Here is a 22585-nt window from a genome sequence, read left to right on the forward strand (position 1 = left end):
GGTAAGCTGTACTTAAACATAACTTGGTACCCATTTCCTCTTGTAGACTTTTCCAAAATCTTGAGGTGAAACGGCTATCACGATCCGATACAATCGTTAACGGAACACCGTGAAGCCTCACAATTTCCTTCACATAAGAATTCGCGAGCTTTTCCATAGACCATTTCTCATTGGCTGCTATGAAATGCGCACTCTTAGTGAATCGATCAACGACCACACAAATCATGTTGTGACCACTTTTTGTTCTGGGTAGTTTAGTGACAAAATCCATCGCAATGTCTTCCCATTTACCCATAGGCACAGGTAAAGGTTCTAAACTCCCATATGGTTTCTGATGTTGTGTCTTGACTCTCGCACAAGTCACACACTCGGCCACATACTTTGCAACATCAAGCTTCATCGTTGGCCACCAGTAGTAGGGTTTCAGGTCCCTATACATTTTAGTGCTACCAGGATGAATCGAGTACATGGTTTTGTGAGCTTCTTCCATCAGAAGATCTCTTATCCCTCCGGACTTAGGTACCCAAATCCGACCTTGGAACACCTTTAGTCCATGACTGTTTGTAACACCAACGTTTTGCCCAAACGTTCCTCCTTTCGGTCATTCTTCTCAGAAGCTTCCCCTTGAGCTTTCTTTATACTTTCCACAATCGTCGAGACAACTTCTATTCTCAACGCTCTTGGCCTTTTTCCTTCAAGATTGACTTTTCGGCTGAGAGCATCAGCAACAACATTTAGCTTTACCGGGGTGGTAAAGTATCTCACAGTCGTAGTCCTTAAGTAATTTTAGCCAGCGTTGTTGCCTCATATTCAATTCTTTCTGATTAAAGAGATACTGGAGACTTTTATGATCAGTGAAAAGTTTGCACTTTGTGCCATAGAGGTAATGCCTCCATATTTTTAGAGCGAAAACTACCGCTGCCAACTCCAAATCATGAGTCGGGTAATTCTTTTCATTCTCCTTCAGCTGTCGAGACGCATATGCGATCACCTTTTCTCTTTGGGTCAAAACACAACCCAATCCAACCCCAGACGCATCGCTATAAACAGCGAAGTCTTCAACTCCATCGGGTAGAGATAGAATCGGTACCTCACATAGCCTCTTCTTTAGCTTCTCGAATGCTTCTTTATGCTTATCACTCCAAGCATAAGTAGCTCCTTTGTGGGTCAAAGCTGTCAATGGATTAGAGATCGAAGAAAAGCCTTGGATAAACCTTCGGTAATATCCGGCTAATCCCAAAAAGCTTCGGATCTACGTGGGACTTTTTGGTTGTTCCCACTTCATTACAGCTTCAATCTTTGCTGGATCAACCATTATCCCTTCTTGGTTGACCACGTGACCCAAGAATTGGACTTCTCGAATCCAAAAATCACATTTGGAGAACTTTGCATACAACTTCTCCTTCTTCAAAACTTCTAACACTTCTCGCAAGTGTCTGCCATGCTCCTCTTGGCTTTTCGAGTAAATCAGAATTTCGTCTATGAACACTATCACAAATTTATCAAGGAATGGATTACAAACCCTATTCATTAAATCCATGAATGCTGCCGGAGCATTGGTTAGTCCAAACGACATAACCATGAACTCGTAGTGTCCATATCTAGTTCTGAATGCAGTCTTCTCGATATCTTGCTCTCTTACTTTTAGCTGATGATATCCTGACCTTAGATCGATCTTCGAGAAATAACTTGAACCTTGAAGTTGATCAAATAGGTCATCAATCCTCGGCAACGGATATCTATTCTTTATTATTGCCTTGTTCAGCTCTCTGTAATCGATGCACATTCTCATACTTCAATCTTTCTTCTTCACGAATAACACCGGAGCTCCCCAAGGTGACGAACTAGGTCTAATGAAACCTGTGTCCAATAACTCTTGAAGTTGCATCATTAGCTCCTTCATCTCCGTCGGTGCTAATCGATAAGGTGCTTTTGCTATTGGTGTGGTCCCTGGTAACAAGTCTATTCTGAACTCCACTTGTCTATCAGGTGGTAATCCAGGAAGATCTTCGGGAAATACTTCCGGTTAATCACACACCACTGGAATACTCTGCATCACCTTCTTTTCCTTCTTAGCATCAATCACGAATGCTAAATATGATGTACATCCCTTGGTCAAACACTTTCTGGCTTTCATTAGAGAAATGATTCCAGAATTTACTCTGCGTTTGTCCCCATACACCATAAACGAATCTTTCCCAGGCGGGGTTACTTTAACTATCTTCTTCTTGCATAAAATTTCGGCATCATTGGCGCTAAGCCAATCCATTCCCAAAACGATTTCAAAACCATTAAGTTCGATAGACAATAATTCCTCGTGAAACTTATTCCCATTCAGGTCGATTAAGATGTTTTTCATACGATGGCTAACAGGTACAAACTTGCCACTAGCGACTTCGACTAATAAAGCATTATCTAGTCTATCAACAGGCAAGGCTAGTTTTCTACCAAACTCATGCGAAATAAAGGAGTAGTTGGCTCCAGAACCAAACAAAATTTGAGCGGGTAATTTGTTAACAAGAAAGGTACCTGAAGCGACATCAACTTCATCTTTCGCAGCCTCAAGTGTCATCTGGAAGGCTCTCGCCTTCGACTTTGGTGGAATGTTGGGCTTCGCTGCCTCCTTCTTCTTCGGACAATCTTTCAAAATGTTTCCCTCTTCATTATAACCAAAACACATCCTTTTGTTGTTCGGACACTCATTGGAAAAATTCCCAATTTTTTCGCACTTGTAGCAGGTTACTTCCTCACTACATTTTCCAAAATGCTTTTTCTTGCACTTATCACACCATTTCACTTCGCCTCCCTTTCCTCCAAACTTCTTCGAATTTGACTTTGAAAATTTACTTTTCTTATTGGAACTTGAAGTTCCTTCAATTTTTCTCTTTTCGCCAACTTTAACCTTGTCGGCGTTCCTTCCCTTGATCACGTCCTCAACAGACTTGGCAGCCCAAATGGCTTCCTGTAGAGTAGGTGCTTGACGCACTGGCACCGCGTACTCCCATGAAAGTCCTTTTGCGTATCGATCAACCTTTTTCAGCTCATCTGGCACGATGCGCAAAGCAAACTCCATCTTATCGGTGAAAGCGTTTGTGTATTCATCAACTGACATGCTGCCCTTTGTCAATGTCAGAAACTTGTTCTCTAACTCCAACAGATTTTAGGCTGAAACAGAACTTGCGCTTGAACTGCACCAAGAATTCTGCCCACGTCAGTTGCAGTGGCTCATTAGGGCTTAAATTCTTTCCTAGAGTGTTCCACCAACGAACGGCTCCACCTCGGAACTGACGCACTGCATAGATAGTCTGCAACTTGCCTCTGCAGCCACAAGTCATGAAGGCTAACTCCATTTCTGAGATCCAATCCATAACTCCAATCGGATCCTCCTTTCCATTGAAGGTCGATGGTTTGCAAGTTAGAAAGTCCTTGTACTTGCATCCCATTCCATCATTCCTTCCATCATGGTTGTTTTGCCTAACTATCAGTGGGTTGTCTTGACCAACAGATCCACTGAAGTTTCCGCCTTCCGAGTGCCCTTCATTCAATTCGGGCTCTTCCACTTGAATTGACAGTTCTTCACGATTCTGTTGAAGCAACCGCTTAGTCTCCTCCATTTGACGATCCAACATCGTTTGAATCATCAATTGTTGTCGGCTCAGGTGCTGCTGCTACGACAGGTATTTGCTCAATCACTGGTGGTTGATTCCTATTTTCATCAGCATTTCCAACTCCACTTCTTGTTCTCACCATTTTTGATCTGCACACCGAATAAGGTGAAATTAGATCCTCATTCACGATAGATATTCAAATCATCATTATCACTCAGAAACGTTTACATGCTAGTTCTAATATCGTAGACGTACACTTAGAATTCTACACACATAAGGTTTCCAGATCCGGACGGCAACAGACCATAGATCCAAACAAATAATATCATATATGACAACATATAACATTTAGCACATAAAAGCATTTTAGGCAACTTTCCTAAAATAAACTAGTGCTCGTGTCTAAAATATCACAGACACACATCTCAAAATTTCACTTAGCATTCTAAGTTTAAGTCTAGAAATCCTACAAATTCCTAGTTCGCTTAAACTAATGCTCTGATACCAACTGTGACATCCCCAAAATCTCGGCCAGAAAAGACCGATTTTCATTTATGCTTTTAAAATAATTTCAGAGTAAATCCTTTTGATTTGAAAGAGTTGCGGAATTTGTTCCCAAAAACAAAACGTGATAAAATAATATTTACCAAAGCATTTTATAAAGAAATGTATTTTCATTATATAATCAAAACTCGGGATGTCATGTTCCGATATAGACCATAAAGCATAAACGATAACATTACAAGTCGTTCAACAAATATATACATATACAGACTTGTAAACAAAACAACTTGATGATTTATCCATCTTATGCCCTTGCGCCACTTCCTGTAATACAAATAAACTGAGTGGGTCAGGCTTGGGAGCCTGATGAGCATATAGGGTTTTCAACCCACAATAAATAATTATATTTAATTTCCACCAACCAACAATAACCCAATTACCCATTCCCGTTATTCTCACTTTACGTCCCTAAGACAAGTAACATAAGGGACCTAGTCTAAGAATATTTCATCGGGGCGACAACACATGCTTCGGGGGTTCCTCAGCAATATAAGTCAAATAAGGCAACCATGAGGGGGATGGAGTACAACGAATGAACACCCAAGTTCATTAACACCTACAGGTAGCGAGCTTGCTAATGTTCCACAAGACTATCTAGAAAAGTCTATGGTCATCATCTAAACTCCGCTAGATAACTGGATCAAAACAACATCGAGGCCTCTCATCTGTTTCTTACACACCAACTATCTATCCATGTTCTACCCAACATATTAGTAGATAAAATTATACATTTTTATACATAGTTTAAAACCTGTATATCATGCTTAATCAATACATTTTCCACATAACATATGAGGCACACACACATAACACGTATTTCATAGAGAAATAATCAGATCTATAAGATAGAAGAAAGTGAATATACATTCACACACATAACAACAAAATATATACACATAGCACGCATTTCGTATAAAATACTTCATAATAATGTGTTGGAATAAAAGTGACTACACACTCGCTTGATCAGAAGATGATCGGACAGCACTACGGCTTATAGAAGTAGTGTTTCTCCATAGATCTGGAAGATCTTTACAAAAATCGGGCTCCTCGTGGGCAAGGCTTCGGCTCGGGAATAACACTCTTCGGGATCCTCGGGACTTCGGATCTTGCTTCGAGGCTCGGGAATGATACCGGGGCTTTGGGATATGATTGGCACGCAAATCGAGGCAAAAACTAGAGAGAAGAAAGAGTTTGAACAAAAGAAAATGGCTGATCTCGGTTTCTATTTATAAGTTGGTGGGTCTGGGATTACGCTGGGCGTAATTTCAATTTACGTTGGGCGTACTCAGTACGTTGGGTGTAACTTGGTTACACTGGGCGTACTTTGACGTCACTGCATGCGTCAATTGGTGGCACTCGAGTATTGGTCAGGCAACTAGCACCCTTCTGAGTACGCTAGGCGTACTCAAATTACGCTCCGCGTAATTTGACTCGTCAAACTTCTAAATTGCGTAACTTTCGCATACGAGCTCCGTTTTCGACGTTCTTTATATCCACGCGTAGGTGAGACTACGCTCTACAACTTTCGTTTAGATTCCATCGGCTAATTTTGACTTTATTTTTATTATTTATTTTTAGTAGGCCCGGACAGGAAAACTTCGTTATAAATTCATAACTTCTTCGTCCGACGTCTGTTCTCGCATAACTTTTCATCGTTTCGCTACTAACAACGAGATCTTCGATTCTCATTTAGATTGTTTCGGCTAAAAACCGTTCGATCTTAAATCGAGTATTCGGGCTGTATACTGCCAAATCGAAACTTCAGAAAATCATAACTTCCTCATACGAAGTCAGATTTGGGCGTTCTTTTTATGCATGCTCTCGGTTTAACGAACTCTATGACTTTCGTTTAGATTACTAAGGCTAAATATCGCTCTATCTTAAATTCATATTTTACGTCATTCGGCGTCGTGCCGGTTCTGTTGCGAAACTTCGACAGGTGATAACTTTTTCGTTATAACTCGGATTTTGGCATTCCTTATACCTCCGGAATCCTTGTTTCGAACACTACAACTTTATGTAAAGATATCGGACTTATCTCACACTTTAATTTTGACGCTTATTTTATTCTTCATTAATTACATCTTTATAATTAAGTAATAAACACACAAATACACATAATTCACATAATACTCAATTATTTCATCATTAATACTTCAAAAAGAGTTACAAGGGTTAACCTAGACTATTACATCAACGAAAATGCCTAGCTTGGAAACGCGGACGTTACATTAATGCAAGTGAAGGATATGAAATTGATTTTCCAACATCCATTTTTGGGTAACATCCACTTTCATATCCCTTTTACACATACCTCAGCTCTCATCATGTGCGAATCTTGCTTCAATTAAAAAATACAAAGTTATACAACCATATAAATTAGATAAGTATTGTACTTTTAGAAAGCATGCATATTATGGAATAAGGTTAGAACACGTTTGGTCTTCAATGTAAGAATCTTAAGAATGACATAAATACAAAGATTCCCATGTATAGTGTCCCACAATTGGTTTTTTATTCCAATGAAGGGGATTGTATCCTATTACCTTGATGGTATATTATCTAAGAAAGTAAGACAGAAGGCTAAATGGAACTTGATGGAAAAACGCCATTGTTTCGTTGGTTGTACTGAAAAATATATAAATTTTATAAATTCTTGGAAGTGGATATATTATGTTTTGATAATCAACCTTCTATACATAAAAATACCAAATCTTCCCGATGATAAAGTTTGATAGTACACGGTCATTACAATTTTTTTGTCTCAATAGCTTAAGCATCTAATAACAGCTTAAGGATATGAATATAAACTAAAGAACTGCATACAATACATACCTAATAACCTCAAATGCTCCAGAGCTTCAAATATTCTTCTCACACTTCTTCTCTAAACTTTTACATATTGACGACATGTCTCCAATGGGTTGAAGCGCTTCAAGACTTATGAAATTGTTCATAATTTGTAATGATAACAGAATAGTTTTTAATCTTAATCCAAATATAAATTCTATTCGAGTACCTAAAAAACTACATTATGGTGTCCCTGCTTTACAGTATTAGGAAAATAAATAAGAAAATTCATACATTTTTTGCAACTTTTTCATAAATTGCATGAAAAGATCTATCAATATTTTTTTTGTCGATGATTTAATCTCCCTCATCATACCAAAATCATAGTATATTGATGATTCATGATTCATGATTCATCCAACCCAATTGCAAGGTTTCAAGGATGAGGATCAACATGAAAGAAACCGGTTGGTATCTACATAAAATAGGAAAAGTATATTAAAAATTCAGTAAAAAATAAAAACATTTTTTATTTTTTTTAATGAGCGTGTTCATTTGAGTGTTGGGCGTCTTATTTTGGGAGTTTTTCTATTTTATAAGCCCCGAAATACTCTTTTTTAGTCCAAAAGAAAAGTTTCATTTTATTTTACAGGCAAAATTATAAAAATATTTGACCACGTCTATTTTTTATGATCATACAGATAAATGTTGACCATTTTTTTATATTATTTTACCAACTACTCAATCAATCTGAACTCTGGAACTAATAACTCACCTAATATCTTTTGATGACAACTTCTCTGTCTATTCTATCGTTTTCTACAATTAAAAGCAAATATAAAAAAGAGATATATTTAACTATCATATTACTTGTTCCATCACTAACAAAAAAAAATCTAGCAAGAAACATATTTGATGATTAAATTGCTACCTAATGCAAATCGGCTCCTTTTTTTTTTTATTCCCCTTTTTGTTTATCATTATCTGTTGATACCATAAAAATGGTATTCGCAAGATGGTGTTAGATGTTCTTGAGGTACTGAGTGAATGCAAAGCAAGAGGTTAGAGTGGTGTAGAAAACAAACCTATGAATAAATCAAAAAGTCGAACGCATTAACTATGTGTGTATGTCGTCTTTCTAGTTTCTGCAACAGATAGAAAGAGGGAGGCGGAGAAGGAGCGATGATTCCCTTAATTCCTGAAAGCAAGTGTAGAAATTAGGTTTTTTTCATCAAAATTGAGAAATAAACACCAGAAATCGAAACATAAAAATTCAATTATAAGTCATTGTGTGGAGAAACAAATAACTGACTTGAAGAAGGAGAGCCCTAAGGTGAAACGCAAGAAATATGAAGAAAGGGAAAGAGACGAAATAGATGAGTGCTTGCGGTTGTGATAATAAGATGAAAGGGATTCGAGGTTACATAAGGAGGAATCAAAGAGATAAGATTATGAATTGTTTGCGCATAGAGACATGTGAAGAGAAATTGTATCTGGATTCGAGGTCGTAGAAAGGAGAATCGATTGAATCGTTGTGAAAGAAGACGAATGTACCATTGAAATTAGTGGGAGAATCTTTCTTATGTATCTTCCAGCATCATTGATCTTCATATTTTCTTCCCTGCAATAAATTAAAAAGAAAATAATGCTTGTGTTAGTGATTTTCAAACCAGAACGACAGAAACGACTAATGAGGGTGGGGTTGACCAAATAATGATGTCATTAATAAATTTCCTAATTTTAAAAATAAATTTATTTTTGGTGAGATTTAATTGTCATTATAGATTTCCTAATTTTAAAAGTAATTTTATTTTTGGTGAGATTTAATTGTCATTAATAGGTTTCCTAATTTAAAAAGTAATTTTATTTTTGGTTAAATTTAATTGTCATTAATAGATTTCCTAATATTAAAATTAATTGTCATTAATAGATTTTATAAAATTGGTGGACAAAAAAAAGATTGACCAAATGATGATGTCAGCATAACGATCTAAATGTAAAAAATATATGAATGAAATACAATCAATAACCCTGATTGTTGAAAATGATGTCACGAAGTTTCTCTTTTAATAATATTTAAAGATATCTTTTATAATGGTTAATAATTTGCAATAGTTTTTTTTATATAACATTAACTAATTTATCCTCCTTTATTTAAAATATTTTATAAACCTTCTCATTAAAATTTAGAGTAAATTACTGAAATCGTCCTTGTGGTTTGGTCAAAATTGCACGTTTGGTCCCTAACTTTTTTTTGCACTCGGATCGTCCCTGTGGTTTGATTTTGTTGCGTTTTTAATTTATTGCGTTTTTTTGCACAAAGAGATAAGATTATGAATTGTTTGCGCATAGAGACATGTGAAGAGAAATTATATCTGGATTCGAGGTCGTAGAAAGGAGAATCGATTGAATCGTTGTGAAAGAAGACGAATGTACCATTGAAATTAGTAGGAGAATCTTTCTTATGTATCTTCCAGCATCATTGATCTTCATATTTTCTTCCCTGCAATAAATTAAAAAGAAAATAATGCTTGTGTTAGTGATTTTCAAACCAGAACGACAGAAACGACTAATGAGGGTGGGGTTGACCAAATAATGATGTCATTAATAAATTTCCTAATTTTAAAAATAAATTTATTTTTGGTGAGATTTAATTGTCATTAATAGATTTCCTAATTTTAAAAGTAATTTTATTTTTGGTGAGATTTAATTGTCATTAATAGGTTTTTTTCTAATTTAAAAAGTAATTTTATTTTTGGTTAAATTTAATTGTCATTAATAGATTTCCTAATGTTAAAATTAATTGTCATTAATAGATTTTATAAAATTGGTGGACAAAAAAAAGGTTGACCAAATGATGATGTAAGCATAACGATCTAAATGTAGAAAATATATGAATGAAATACAATCAATAACCCTGATTGTTGAAAATGATGTCACAAAGTTTCTCTTTTAATAATATTTAAAGATATCTTTTATAATGGTTAATAATTTGCAATAGTTTTTTTTATATAACATTAACTAATTTATCCTCCTTTATTTAAAATATTTTATAAACCTTCTCATTAAAATTTAGAGTAAATTACTGAAATCGTCCTTGTGGTTTGGTCAAAATTGCACGTTTGGTCCCTAACTTTTTTTTGCACTCGGATCGTCCCTGTGGTTTGATTTTGTTGCGTTTTTCGTCCCTGTGGTTTGATTTTATTGCAATTTTCGTCCCTTACATACATAAAGTTAGGGACCAAACATGCAACTTTTACCAAACCATAGGGACAAAAAACGCAACAAAATCAAACCACATGGATGATCCGAGTGCAAAAACAAAGTTAGGGACCAAACGTGCAATTTCGACCAAACCACAAGGACTATTTCAGTAATTTACTCTAAAATTTAACTAATTTTTCCGTATATACCTATAAGAAAAGGATGATTAGAGTTTTAACTGTGTTGACTTATTTTTTTATTAATGATCCTTTTTATGTCTTTTCTGGCCATCCAACTTAAGCAACCCAAACCAACACATTAATTAATTAAATAACTCTTAATTATATTGTTTAATTTATAATAAATAAACTTATTTAATTAATAACTTATTTACTTTAGGTAGTAAATAATAATTTATACACTATAAATTATTTATTAGTTTAATGTTCTTTATTATGTTATCTTGTAGGTTTGTATGTAATTAGTAGTGTATAATATTATTTTATTCCTTTCATATTATTTTGACAAAACTGCAAATTTGGTCTTTGTGGTTTACGAAAACCTTTGGATGGGGTCCAAAAAGTTTACAGCTTGCACTGAAGGTCCAAAATCAAGGTTTTTCATTGTTTTTGGTCCAAAAAAACTTAAAAAGTTGATTTTACCCTTTTTCATTTTTTTTCTATTTTCTTTATTTATTTTGGTATTTAAATAATTAAAAATAAATAATAAAATAAACCCCACAACCCCGCCCTCCTCTCTCCCTCTCTCTCACATAGACACACACACAAATTGATATACAGATCGTCTTCATAGACATTCACACACAACAGGGACCAATCTTACAACAGCCTTTGCTGCTTCATTCTTCTCCTTCCTCCCGATTTGTATTGTTAAGCTTCTGCCAGCCTTATCCTCTCCGCCGGGAGAACACCTCTATAACCATTGAAGCGTCTCTGACAGTAGCACCTTTGACAAAATTAGACCTACCTGCGGTCTCGTTTTTGTTTCCCCCCTCAATTGTTTCTGACATATTTCACGTAGTCCACTTCAAAATCTTCAAGCCACCCGATGATGGCTATGCAAGTTGTGCTGATATCGATCTCCATACCAAATGGATATGAAGATGATAAGTCGATTATGTATGTAGAAATTGGGTTTGTGAAAGTGGTGCTGATATAGGTCTCCATATCAAACCATAAACCATCTCTTACCCGATTAATCGCTTCTGAAACCCCTAAGGGTTTCTGTCAACAAACAGGGTATTAATGGTCGGAGAACAAAAGCCCCCTGCTACAATCGAGATCCCCGAGGTGATTTGCGTTCAATCCCAAGGCCTCTGAGAATAATTGGAAAAGTATACCTCCTATTTCATCACTTTATTTGATTACTCGATTTGAATGTCTCTTAAACCTCCAACAATTGCATCACTTGATTTTATGCGATGTTTATGGTGATTGGCAGAAGATGGGAGGGATTTGGCGGATTCCAGCATCAACGAGGCCCTTCACACCAGTTTTTGTTTGGTCGAAAACTTTGAGCTTATATGGTCGATCTAGCTTGAGACTACTGAAGTAATGGTGGCAGCCATTTTTATGAAGACGATCTGTATATCTATGTGTGTGTGTGTGTCTATGTGAGAGAGAGGGGGGGGGAGGGAGGGGTTGTGGGGTTTATTTTACTTTCTATTTTTAATTATTTAAATACCAAAATAAATAAAGAAAATTGAAAAAAGAAATGAAAAAGGGTAAAATCGACTTTTCAAGTTTTTTTGGACCAAAAACAATGAAAAACCTTGATTTTGGACTTGTGGTGCAAGCTGTAAACTTATTGGACCCCATCCAAAGATTTTTGCAAACCACAAGGACCAAATTTGTAGTTTTGTCTATTATTTTTAATAATCAAGAGTTGTTTGGAGTCTCGGGTTTAATGTCTTCGGGGGCCTCAGAAAATTTTGTAGTATAACTTTTTTTCCCAAGAAAATATAATAACATAAAAAAAATACAATTTCATAAGTGCATATGATCTTCCAAGTTAATGTTAACATCTATTTATGAGAGTATTACCTGGCGATGAGATGCTAAATGATAAACTGAAACTCTATCACAATCATCAAAAATATATAGATACTTAAAAATCAAAGACCTATTGCACCTATGAATCTCTTATATAATAAAATTCATGGTTACTTAAAATTCTCTTTATCTATATATTAAAACTTGGTGTGAGATCATGTATTACATGAGTTTTCTAAAAGAAAAACTAAATACAAAATTCTAAACATTTGAGAAATTGAATTTATAAGAAAAGTGAAAAAATATTGAATTATAAAAATTAAAATATTTTTTTTCTTGTAAATTTAAACAAATAATTTAGATAATAAATAAAGAAAAATAATGAATCTTTAATTTAAATAAAGAAAATTAATGAATCTTTAATTTAATAATTTAAAATTAAAAGGAAAGTTCATTAATAAAATTGATAGACATTTATTATTGCATTTAAATACTATTTGGAATTTAATAAAATGAAAAAACCATAAAATGACATGTGGAATAAAAATTAATTTAAAATAACCACAAAATTACAAGGTGCAAAATAAATGAGAATGTGACATGTGACAAAAAGATCTTTATTTATTAGGGAGGATGTTAATATAGATATATTCGTTTTCCATGGGTACAAACTCAAGAAAGATAGAAACAATTAAGGTAACATATAATGAACTGTCATATGACAGACAACTCGAAACTGCAACAAGTGGAGAAAATGTAAAAAAATAGCATTGTACTTCAAAAAAGTATTATAGCATTTCCTTTAAAGAAATATGGAAAAAATCATTCACAATAAAAACAACAATTATTTGATTTTTCAACAAATCAACTTAATTCTCCCATTTTTTTGTCCCATTTCAAAATAGTTTGATAATGTACTTTAATGTCCCTTTTTCAGTCCCACAACACACATACACCGCAGATGCAAAAATAGAAAATAGTCAATATAATTGTAACGACTCAACATTATGAGGTAAAAATTTTATTTTTAAATCAATCAAAACATTAGTTATCTTTAAGTCAACATTCAATATTTGCTTATCCGGATATTCAAAAATACTTTTATAAGAAAACAATTATCAGAGTACAATCCCAAAATCATCATGATGCGAAAACATGGGTGGATGTGCTGCGATCAAGCCGAACTCTTCTCTTTGAAACCAGAAGTACCTGAAACAAAACTGAAAACTGTAAGCACAAAGCTTAGTGAGTTCCCCAAAATACCACATACCAACATACAATTGGGCCTCGCCCTGGGTATAATCTAACCCAATAAGCAAGTATGGGCCCTGACTTGGGGTATATTTCAACCTGATTATATGATAGTGGGCCCCGCCTTGAGGTATATTTCAACCCGACATGCAATAATGGGTCCCGCCTTGGGGTATATTTTAACCCGATCATGCCATAATGGGACCTGTCCTGGGGTATATTTCAACCATATCATACAAGCACAAATATATGTGATACAACAACTAGCATCCTTCATAACCGAATAATGGGTCGGCATTGGTGCCTTCAACCCATGGATACAGGGAGGAGACTCACCTCAATCTGCTGATAATCAAATAACTGCTCGTACCATTGAACCGGATAACCTCGCGCCAATAAACAATAAATACAATCTTAATCAAGAATTATCCTGATAACCCACAACCTAAGGCCCACTCCATAAGCTAACTCCTAAAGGGTAAAAGACCATTTTACCCTTTTCTTACTTGTTCCATAACCAAGGCCCAGTCCGAAACCCAAAATGGCAATCCAAAGCCCAAATCAAAAGAAATAAAAGCCCATTATGGCCCAATAACTCGATTGGGCCCCAAAACCATCATGGAACTACTTCCAAGAAAACCCTAAGTCCATCCATGGTCTAAAGTCCAAAGTTCAATGGCCCAACAAGGCCCCAGCTTCAAAAAGCCCAAAATGCCAAACTGGGGAGCACACCCCGCGTACTAGAATGGTATGCCCAACATACTCACCCGAGAAGCACAGATTACAAATGACTAATGCACGAAAAATTCATTACGCTGAGCGTACTTCCTGCTTATGCCCATCGCACTCGTCAAGGACCAAAAATCCATATTAAGCTTTTAATGGTTAAGCCAAAGACTTCCAAACTCAAATATGACCCTAATGAGATGTATTAACATGTAAAGTTGGCAACTTTGCTCATTTACATGGATTAGTGGGTCCAAAATCCTTAATAACATCCATAATGAACATCCAACTTATGCATGGTCCAAGATAACTCACAAATATTACATTTTTATGAACTTGGGGCTGAATGGAGCTAAGATCTAGCATCCATTGCTTTTGGAGTAGATCAAAAGCTCACCTTTAGCACTAAAAGACTCAAAAGCCCCAAGATACTCCATAAACTAAATCTAACACATATGATCATCAAGATAGAAACTTTATACCTCCAAACTGCAGATCAAGAAGCAACAAGCTTGGATCCAAAGGCTTCAAGCAATCCCACACTTCTCCAAGAAGTTCCTTCTTCTTCAAAGATCACCAAAATGCTTAAAATACCTCCAAAAGCTCAAAAGTCACTAAAATGGGGGCTAGGGTTTCATTTATATGGTTTATAGGGATGGAGGCTGAAGATAATAGGGTTTGGAAAACATACTCCTTTAAGGCCTCGTGATCCATCAGAGCAATACGCCCATCGTACACCAAAGTACTGTAACATCCTTAAAATTTCATAAAATTTAAACTTTTCAAAACAACCTTTTTTCTATAGAAGTGTTTACAAAAACCGTTGTTCCCAAAACATTATTTAAAAATCAGAATATCTTTCAACATAGTTTTCAAAACATTCACATTATTAGAGTTTCCCCGAAATCATAAGTCCAAAACGCGAGGATGTGTATGGTCACGCCTTCACCTTGCCACGATCCACTGAAGTACTTGAAACCATAAACCAAAACTGTGAGCAAGAAGCTTAGTGAGTTCCCCCAAATTACCACCACCCAAACAGACAACATATACAAATAACAACATTCATATAGAGCCTTCAACATGTTTGGACTGCCTCACCGGGCCTTCAGCCTGTCTGGACCGCTCACAGAACCTTCAGCATGTCTGGACCGCTCATAGAATCTCACCGGGTGTTCAGCCTGTCTGGACCGTTCTCCAATCCTTTGTCCTGGCTGGTCTGCCTCACAGGCCTTCAGCCTATCCGAGTCGCCCTGGGTCTGTTGGCCTTCAGCACAAAGCAGGTCTGCCTCAACCCAACTACACACACAAACCATGTCGAAGTATACATAACAAATAAGCATACATATAATGTACCGAGATAAACGTTACCGGGTTTGTTGACTAGCAGCACAAAGCAGTACAGTCTCAACCCAATCCCACTACATTAACACATGCTACTCGAAAACATATAGCCAGAACAGATAACAGGTAGATCTAACAGATCACTGAGCATAACATCATCTTATCTACCAGGATACAGATCTAACAGATCACCACAACATAACAACATACTTAATATCAACAATCTAAGGAATGCATAGCCTTATATATTCAGAGGTGAGATAGTCACCCGGACAAATGATCCCACTCTAGAACCACAACCAAACAAGGAACGGGTAAGAGAGCTTGGATCAAGAGACCTCAGTCTATCCTACATGAATATATACAACCCTTAAGGCATCCCTCTACTAATAGATAACCAAAACTAGTGCGCCAACATTAGTGCCTTCGACCCACGAGTACAATGAGGCGAAACTCACCTCGAATGCAGAAGCTCCCTAAAAGAAAGTCCTTAGTTGTTGCCCTGTTGGCTTTCGAGCTATCAAAACCAATAACATACACAATTAGCAATTGATTCCCTTGCTATAATCCATAATCCATACTTCGGGTAAAATGACCATTTTACCCCTAACCCAAAATGAACCAAAACTGAGGCTCAAAACCAAAAGATCCACGAAGGCCCACTAATGGCCCGATTTTCCGAATTGGGACCAACCCCATATGGTTCCTATCCTAATCCCATATTTTCCTTAAATCCAAATCAGGTTATCACAAACACCCCTCGGGACAAACTTGGTCAAAGACATACGTCAAAAGTTAAAGTCAACGGTCCAAGTTGACCCAACTTGCTGAGTTGTCCTTCAACTCGTCGTGTTTCTCCATCAATCTGCACAGATCGGGAAAAACCAAGTCAACTCGCCGAGTTCCTCAATCAATCTGAAAATGTCGGGGAAAACTGAGCGAACTCGCCGAGTTCGCCATAAACCACCTCTTAACACATTAAGCACGTAATTTATGAAGTCATGACTCCAAAACATAGATCTGACTTCCATGATCCAGAAAACCACGTAAATTTGCCAACTTTACGCTCATGCTTGTCTAAATGAAGCTCTTAAGCTTGGAATGGACTTAATAATTGACTTAATGCATGCATGACACCAAAATCCTCATAAAGTTTGCATCTTTAAGCTCAAGGTACCAAAACCAACCCAAATCTGAAAGAACAACCCCTAAAAGACTTTAAAGAGGCCAAAACACAACAAAACCCAAAATAAGGAGATCTAATCAAATATTAAGCAAGGTTAGGACTGTATACCCGAAATGTGCTGGAAATGGAGCAAAAAACCCAGATCTGAAAGCACCTACTCGAACCACCACTTTTCACCCAACTTTTCTTCCTTCAATGATCTTTAAACACACCAAAACACACCTACAATGAACTCACAACACTCAAGGAGGCTTTAGGGTTTCAAGATTAGGGTTAAGGGCTATGGATGCTAGAAATGAGGCCAACACCTAGGACTTAAGGTGTTTAAATAGAGTGCAACACCCTAAAATTAGGGTTTCCTTCTAAGTGGCTAATTTGTCGAGTTGAGGCTCCTCAACTTGTCGAGTTGCCTCATTAAACTTTGCAGTCAAGCCAACTTATACTCGCCAAGTTAAGGCTCCTCAACTCGTCGAGTAGACCCATTAAATCCCCACGATTCTTCATCTTCAACTCGCCGAGTGCAACTTGAAATTGGCATAATCACACAATTAACCTTATAGATTACAGGTGTTACAAGTAAGCCCCACGTACTGGACTCAACACTAGTACGCCATGCGTATACATGTGTACGCCCCGCATACTTGTTTCCCCTAAAACCATGAATCTTCTAAAGGCCATAACTTCTTCGGTATAAGTCCGTTTTCGACGATCCTTATATCCACGAAGAGGTAACGAGAAGCTCAACACTTCTATCAACTGATACCTGCCTTAAAACTTCCCGAACAAAAATCCAATTTCCATAAAAGCCCGAACTGACACTTTACCAAAATACCCCTTGGCGCCAAAACACAAATCGAACTCCCGGATCATCCAAATTACATTACCGACACCCCAAATTATTCTAATATTTATATTCCTATAAATTTTTTAAAACAAAACAGACTGCTACAACAAAATTGGATAAAGCCACTAATACTTTTGAATGTGAACAATCCACACATCATAATAGATAATTTAAAGCATAGAAGTTGTAGTAGAAATTGATAAATTAAATGGTAAACACACATTTTTTCCTAATTGACAAGAATGACATGAAATAGAGTTTTTATAATTTGCACAAGGAATCAACCAAATATAAACTAAATATTGAAAATTATGATGATTGTGGTGATCGAGATGTTGATGAAAAGTTTTGAACATATCATCACATAACATATAAAAACATAAGCATATTATAATTTTATTATAGAAAGACATTCTTCAGTTGCATAGATTAGACTCTCCCCCTTATAAAAAGCCAACATAAATTTATGTTAATACATCCTATCATGTTCTTTTGAGAGTGGTCATAAAATAAAATAAAAGTGGCTAAATGAAATAAATAACAATGTGTATTAGATCTTCCTTTTTTTGTTTATTTAAATTACTTAGTATTTTGGATTGAAACACAAACACAATTAGATACAAATTATCAAGTAAAATAAAAGTTTACATGAAGTTGACTCTAAAACATACGAAATTGTAAATCTCAATCTATTATGAGGATGAAACTAGACAAATAACAATATAAATACAAACATTGAATCACAACTTTGGAATGTACCAATAATAATATGCTCTATATATAAAATTTGCCATGAATTTAAACAAAAAAAATGAGATTATCATAACAGAAAGGAAAATTACAACCGAGAACACTGGACAATTCTTTTTGGTAAATCTCTGATTCGGGGGGCAAACAAAGAAGAAAGTTAATGCAAACAAAGAAGAAAGTTTATGTCATCTAATGAAAGCGGGGAATAGAGAAATAAGAAAAGCAGATTGAGGATATTGATTCAAGAGACGAGACCTAATACCATTGTATCGTTAAAGAAATTAACAAATAAAAACCCAATATCTCCTTCTAAGATGGATGAAGTTCCGATTCAAAGTAAAAAGAAATCATGATCTACACATAATCAAAGCTTTTATTAGCATAAAACCATAAACCTAAGTTTAACCTTATATAGAGTAATGGACTAAATTAAAAATGTTAACAACTCAAGATTTTCCCAACATCATCATTTCATTCACTATGAAACAAATGGTTTACATATACAGAATATAACAGAAAATCTCACTACAACAATCACTCACACTCAAACATATATCAGAAACAAGATTAGATCATAAGAACAAGTTCTTAATCTAAAAACCCTAACTAAAACCCTAAGTACAGTACTCAGAGAGAATAGATGAGATTGAGATGAACGACTAAATACATGAAAATATCTTCACTTCAATATTACATTCACTGGGTAGACCCAAATCACTCAGAGCCCCATGGAGCACTCGGAGATCCGTGTGCAAACCTGACACACCTAAATAACTTATAACTTAACCCACACAAAAACTACATATTTACACAATATACCCAATGCAGGAAGTAATTTCAGTTGTAAGTTTAAGAGTATATTTTCAACCCCCTCCCAATCTAAACATTGATTCAAATTTTTTTTTTGAAACATCTATTAAACCAAGTCTATTAGAAATATATTCATGTTGAGCTGATCCAAGAGCTTTGGTTAAAACATCAGTATTTTGATTTAAAGAATCAATGTTATCAACTTTTAAAATACCATTTTCAACTTTTTTCTCTAACAAAATGAAGATCTACCTCGAAATGTGTAGATTTCCCATGAAAAACAAGATTTAACATAGGTTTAATAGCATATTTATTATCACAAAAAATATTTACTGGAGTTAAACCTTTTATTCCCAAATCAAAAAGTAATTTTATAATCCAAACAATTTCTCAGGTTACTGAGCCTAAAGCTCTATATTCGGACTCAGTGGAAGAACGAGAAACAATACTCCATTTCTTGCTTTTCCAGGATACAAGAGAACCAACAAAGTAAACAAGATATGTAACATACCTTTTACTGAATAGACATTTAGCCTAATGAACATCAACAAAACCCACAAGACTAAGAGAATTATTCTTAGTTATATGAACTCCTTTTCCTGGAATATCTTTCAAATATCTCAATAATCTAAAAGCTATATTTAAATGTGACTTATAAGGTTTGCGCATACATTGACTTAAAATTTGAATTGTATATGAAATATCTGCACGAGTCATGGTCATGTAAATCAATTTACCAATTAATTTCTGAAATTCAATAATATTTATCACATAATCAGAACTATCTAAATCACATTCCTTTTTAATAACAAGATTGGCTTCCAAAGGAGTCTTAACAAGTTTGTTAGTCTATATATTATTAGATGTTAGTCTATATATTATTAGCCCGCTTGTTTATGGACCCTTTTGTCTTTAGCCCATTAGGGTTTCTGTCTAGCTAGTATTTATATCCACTTTATTCCTTGTAGTCTTTATGCTTTTCTCTGAGAACCCTCGTAATTTATCTTTGTTATAATCATATGCCAATGTTATGATAACATTGGCATATGATTATAACAAAGATAAATTACGAGGGTTCTCAGAGAAAAGCATAAAGACTACAAGGAATAAAGTGGATATAAATACTAGCTAGACAGAAACCCTAATGGGCTAAAGACAAAAAGGCCCATAAATAAGCGGGCTAATAATATATAGACTAACATCTAATAATATAGAGACTAAAAAATATTATTAGATGTTAGTCTATATATTATTAGTCCGCTTATTTATGGGAGTTTACATTTCATCACCTACTCCCTTGCATTGTGATAATAAAAGTGCGATACAAATTGCGAATAATTTTGTTTTGCATGAGTGGACAAAGCACATTGAGATTGATTGTCATTTTACTCGTCATCACCTGCAACTTGGGACCATTTCGCTTCCATTTGTTTCATCAACCTTGCAGCTTGCGGATATTTTTACGAAGGCTTTATCGGCTTCTCGGTTTCGATTCTTATGTGACAAACTCTCAATGCTTATTGTTGCGACATTGTGAGTTTGAAGGGGGATGTTAGTCTATATATTATTAGATGTTAGTCTATATATTATTAGCCTGCTTGTTTATGGGCCCTTTTGTCTTTAGCCCATTAGGGTTTCTATATAACTAGTATTTATATCCGCTTTATTCCATGTAGTCTTTATGCTTTTCTATGAGAACCCTTGTAATTTCTATTTGTTATAATCATATGACAATGTTATTAAGGTTTACAAGCCAACATCCCAAACTCATTTAACAATTCCAAACAATACTTTCTTTGATTAAGACAAATTCCTTTATCTGTTTTTATTACCTCAATTCCAAGAAAATATTTTAACTCTCCTAAAAATTTAATTAAAAATTGTGACTTTAAAAAATTCTTAACATTTTCCAACTCAACCTTGCAATTGCCAATGATAATAATATCATCCACATAAACTAATAGAATGACAATAGTATTTTTAACTTCTTTAACAAATAATGAGTAATCATTAATACTTTGTTTAAAACCAAATGAAGAAAGTGGACAACTTAATTTCTCATTCCACTTCCTGGGAGCTTGCTTAAGCCCATAAAGATACTTAATTAACTTTCAAACTCTGACATCATTCTTAGAATGATATCCTTCAGGAAGTTTCATATAAACACTTTCAGATAAATCACCATATAAAAAGCATTGTTTTTGTCAAGTTGATATAAAGGCCAAGAATGATGAATAGCTAAAGCCAAACAAATTCTAACAGTAATAATTTTAGCAACAGTAGAGAATGTATCTTCGTAATCTGTCACACCCCAAAACCGAGAACGTCAGAAATGTTTTGGGTCGGAGGACGTCATGTATAGTATCACAACACAGTAATAGTAAACAAACATCATCCATTGCATTAAATATATAATTTTAATACATGTGTGTTCCTTGTAATGTAATAGACACCAAAAATGAATGATCAAAATAAAATACGAGTCTTGTCTGTGCTTCGTCTTCTCAAAAAAAACTTGTCACCGGTACCTGTCTACTGATGACATGAGAATACAAGTTACTTTGAAAGCATAGATCAACATTTATGCTGGTGAGTTCATAAGTATTTTAGTGTCTTTGATTTGAAAAACTGTAAGGAAGAGACTTGTAAATGTTTGATGAAAAAGTTCGTATAAGTATGAAAACCCTAGAAAATCCCATATTTCCTACTAGTATAAAATGTAGTCTTCTACCAAGACCCGATAGTTTTGGAGGTTTGCTTCTCCGTATGAATGAAGGTTTTTCCCCATGTAACTATTATTATCAAAATATATAGTTTACCTCATCGTTTATGTGAATGTGTCATAAGATAAAAGTAAAAAGGAAAATTATATAATCATTGAAATACTATCCTTTGGTACTAGGATAAACACAACATAGTAACTTGCCGAATAGTATTAACCGTAGACATCCGTCGATGTGCATTTTCCCTCTGTAGCTAACAGCTGGGTGTAGAATGCTTAGTCCCGTACGTATATAATAGTATCTATTCATATAATATGTAATAGCATCTCATCATATAGTATGTAATAGTATCTCTTCATATAGTATGTAATAGTATCTCTTCATATAGTATGTAGTACATTTGTATAGATTCATGAATGAACTAACTCTTGTATGTTCCAATTGTACTAGGAATAGTAAGTAGTATCTCCTAAACTATGCCTATTATAGTTTACTAGTAATGTAGTTTGAAGTGTCCATGTATGTTTATACACCTTTGCTATACAAAGTGTTGGAGCTGAAGTCACAACCATCTTATCAAATACATATTATATATATATATATATATATATATATATATATATATATATATATATATATATATACACTTACTACATAAGTGTATAGATATGGTTTTTTATGAATACATAAGTGAAAAAGAGGTTTTGTAATACATTTAAAGGGTTTGAAACAATAGATAATCATGACTTAATGTCAGTTATAAAACGATT

The sequence above is a fragment of the Lactuca sativa genome, chromosome 2, assembly GCF_002870075.4.
Source record: "Lactuca sativa cultivar Salinas chromosome 2, Lsat_Salinas_v11, whole genome shotgun sequence".
Lineage (NCBI taxonomy): Eukaryota > Viridiplantae > Streptophyta > Magnoliopsida > Asterales > Asteraceae > Lactuca > Lactuca sativa.